Source organism: Lactuca virosa, chromosome 7 (assembly GCF_052849685.1).
Source record: "Lactuca virosa cultivar CGN04683 chromosome 7, Lactuca_virosa_CGN04683_v6, whole genome shotgun sequence".
In the NCBI taxonomy this organism is placed as follows: Eukaryota; Viridiplantae; Streptophyta; class Magnoliopsida; order Asterales; family Asteraceae; genus Lactuca; species Lactuca virosa.
In genome coordinates this window covers 200,327,833-200,332,316 of record NC_136432.1, presented here as the reverse complement: position 1 = coordinate 200,332,316, position 4,484 = coordinate 200,327,833, and positions in this window count along the sequence as shown.

Below are 4,484 nucleotides of genomic sequence, written 5' to 3'. Positions count from 1 at the left end.
TTTTTCAAAGAATTTAACAGAGTTTACATGACTTTAAAGGTTTAACATGGCTTTAAGTCATTTTGGAAGTATTTCGTAATTATTAAAAATATACAAAAAGCCTTTGTGTGATTTTTATCACATAATTATTAACACAATTTATATTGTGTTAAACTTGTATTCCCCCCCTAAAAAGCATATAAAACCATTTAAAAAGGTATATTATAGGGGTATGAACTCACTTTGATAAGCGGTGATTCGGGCAGCGTTTCGTTTCCCGTAAAGAGTTTATATGACGAGAAACCGGCTCAAACCGGGCAGAGTTTCGGCAGGAGAGAGGATAACTTCTCGAGAATTCCGGGGCTCCGGGGCTTGCTTCGGGCTTTAGACACGATATCGGGGCCTTGGGGGGTTGTGAGAAAGTCGAGGGGGTTAAAATGTGAATTTTGGGAAGTTTTGGGGTGAAAAACCCTTCTTAGCCGAGGAGTCTCGCACCCTTTATATAGGGGTGCGAGGGTGCGGTCCGAGGTGGCAGGTGGCGAAGGCGTGGATGAGTCAGCAGCTACGTGGCAGTCAGCAGCGAAGCCACGTGCGAAGTCTGAGGCGGTGCGCAAATTCGGACCCGATGCGAGCACGTGATTTCGGACAGGTGGGGGCTTCGGATTAGACCAACCTTCGGTCCAATGGGAGGATGCCACGATGCGAGGGGGGTGTCCGAGGGGCATCTCCGGGGTGTCTCTTGCGAGTGCTGTCGGCTGCTTAGTGGACCTCGGCTGCGGTCCAATCAGAAGGTGCCACGCAAGGTTCGGTCCTATCAGCAGGTGACACGTGGAGGTCCGCACGTGATGATGACGTGTTCGAAGCCTTGCATGCGAAATTGCCCGGTTTTCCATTTTTCTTGATTTTTGTGCCAAAAACTTGCGAAAATCATAACTTTCGCATACGAGCTCCGTTTTTGACGTTCTTTATATGCACGCGTAGGTAAAATAATATTCTATGACATTCGTTTAGACTTCGTCGGCTAATTTTGATTTATTTTTAATATTATTATTTTAAACAGACCGGGACGGGAATCCGTTAAAAATTCATAACTTCTTCATCCGACGTCCGTTTTCGTCTGTCTTTTTACCGTTGTGCTACTTTTGACGAGACCTTCGATTCTTGTTTAAGTTGCGTCGGCTAAATATCGATCGATTTATATTTCGAATTTTTAGCTGTCTACTGCTAAACCGAAACTTCGAAAAATCATAACTTCCTCATACGAACTCAGATTTTGACGTTCTTTTTATGAACGTTCTCGGTTTAACATATTCTACAACTTTCATTTATATAGTTAAGGCTAAAAATGCTTTTATCGAAAATTCACTTTTTACACTGAACAGTGTTCTGCCGGTTTTACCGCGTATTTTCGATTGGTCATAACTTTTTCGTTATAACTCGGATTTCAGTGTTCTTTATGTTTTTGGAAACCTTGTTACAAACTCTACCACTTGGTTCATCCCAATTACGATTATTGATCAATTTATTTTTGACCAAAATTTGACTGGTGTCACATTATCCCCCCGTTAGTGGGAATTTCGTCCCGAAATTAAGTCTAAAGTGATACTCATGGACTAGGTCTAATCTTTCCTTTCCTAAGTGAATTCAGGTCCCTGGTTTGTAACCTAGCGAACCTTCACTAACGGGATGAGACTTAGCGTGGTTCTTTAGATTTCCCTATCCATGGTTTTCATTGGTTCTACTACAGAGTGTAGACTTTTATTTAACTTGATTTCATTGAGTGAAATAACAAGTGTTTTATCGGATAGACACCTCTTTAGATTAGATATGTGAAAGATGGGATGAATGTTATTAGGTTTTTGGTGGTAGTTTAAGTTTAAAAGTACAAGACCGATTCTGGTAATAACCTCAAATGGTCCTATGTACTTTGAGTTTTGTATTTCACGCTTTCTCAGGAGCATCTTGTCCTTCCTGAGTGAGACCTTCATATGACAAGGTCATCACTCCTGGAATTCCAAGGGTTTTCTTTTATCGAAGCCGTAGCTTCTCTGGTTAATTCTTGAAGCTTTATGGCGCTTCCTGATTCGTATTTTGTTTTTGGTAGTTTCTCGGATGAATTCCAGATCAACGAGGGTGCCGTGTGGAAATTGGATCTCTAGCTAGTTGTGTATTACCTACTTTAGTCCAGTGCAGATAGAATCTGCACTTGTGACCATAGAAGGTTTCAAATGGAGCAACTTGAATGCTAGCGTGATAAAGGACTCGACTAATTGGTAAATGGGTATCCCATTCTTTACCATAGTCGATCCCATAGAATCATGACTACTCTGGTTCCTAGAGATTTTTGAGTGACGGCCTGAACTGGGAGATGATTCTATTATCTCAGTGGAGATAACAGATATTGGCATACCGTGCACTCATACGTTCTAGTTATCTTCTCTACTTGCCACATTTTCAGGTTTCAAGGCTTCCTGTTGAGCGTCCTTACTTTGTGTGGAAAGATTTGAAAGGGTTATCATAGTCCGTGATTGGCACTATCACCTGGGTACTCTTTCCGACTTAGGGTGTCAGCTACTATATTGGCTTTGTTGAGATGATAACGAACTTCAAATTCGTAGTCATTTAGTAGCTCGACCCACTGTCGTAGTCTCATGTTGAATTCTACCTGGTAGAATACATGATGCTGGCTTTTGCTCCGAAGTTCATGATCAGACTCATACTTGGCTCATCCACCATTACCTCGTGTATACAAGTCGTACATAATTTAGATTTCACAAAACGTTCGGATGGGTGACTCTGCCCCAGGTCCACAACCAAACAAGGAACAGGAGATATGGCGGAATCACACATCCTTAATCTTGTTAAGTTTAATTTATATACCACTCTCGTGTATACACTTAGCAGCGATAGATTAACTTAATGAGTTCTTAGTCTCTATTCTTGAACTTGACCTGCGGTATAATGATTTTCCTATGAGATCTATTGAGGTACTTCGGTAGTTACTGACTTCTAAGACTACTTCGGTGCTTTTCGTTTGAAGTTTCCTGTCTACTGAGTAGGCTAGAATGGCGTGATACCCTTCGCATGGGTACTTCTGAAGTTTTGAAATGAGAGACAACCTAAGGGTTTTGTGTTATGGATTGGAATAATTTCATCTTACGACTGACTAAGGAAAAAAGTTCTCTTATACAGCATAATAATTTTCACATGGTAAGGGTCAGGCCAAACCATGTCGAATGAGGATGTCAGAATTTTCTCGACGAAATAGATATTAAGTCGTTCTGGGACGAATGATTACTAGGGTGATATCCTATGTACCTAAGTTTTCCGCGCTTCTGGTTTTATTCTGTTATTATCACTACAAATCCCTTTTTGATTCGAAATTGGCGGGTACTACCAATACGAGGGTTCTGATAATTTGAAATTATGAACTTTCATGAAACGATCCTTACTAGGTCTCTATAATCGCTTGTTGTATACAAGTCATGAATAATTAAGATTGGTAAGAATTTTGACTGAGCAACCCTGCCCGAAATCCACAACGAAACAAGGAACAGGAAATGAGGCGGGATTACTCACTCTAAGTCTACAAATCTTAATTATAAATGACCCTTATGTATACACTAAGTCATCATAGCTTACCTGTTAGGGTTTCAAATTTTATATCAGTGTTATGATTTAATTTGAACGGAAGAGTAATCATAATTATAGATAGTTATCGGGGTTTGGAAGCGTACCAAAATATAGCAGGGTTCTTTGATGCTTTCCCATGTATTGGGATCAAAATCCTCCTGCTCCCCCGTCGTTCTTCTCTGTTGGACAGTCCCTCTTATAATGTCCTATTTCACCACAAAGGTGACATATGGGAATGGTTCCAACATTGGTAGTTGAAGTGATGAACTCGACCGGAGTTCTACAGATGCGGGCGGTATGCCCCTTCATGTTGCATCTATTGCAATGCAGCTCTCGGCAAACTCCATGATGATGGTAGTTGCACTTGCTGCAGTGTGGAAGGTTTCCTAAGTACGGCTTGGTTGGTGCTAGGATAACAGGGCTGATGGGGGTATTGACTGCCCCAATTCGTTGCCCTCTGCTAGGTTCTTGAGTTGAACAACTCCCTTCCTTGTTCTCGAACTTTCATTTCAAGATATTAGGCTTAAGGTTCAAGGTGTCCTCACAAGTAGGTGCTCGTTGCTGTACTTAGCCATCACCACGATCGGGTTTACCGATAGCATTACTACTAACATTTGCATTGTTAGCATTCAGGTGTGCCATGACAGCTGCTACAGCTGCTGTGACCGCAGCTTGAAACGTAGCCGCATCTATCTGAAGGATTAGTGTTTCGCTGGTGGGTTGGTTACATTTCTTTGGAGGCATGATTCTGTTATATGATAAGAAAATGAGCTTGTGAGTGACTATCGTGTCTCTAAATGTATTCTAACCATTTGTATCTATGTATTAATCTTTCGTTTTGTTATATTGTTCTCAATGATTCGACCTGCATC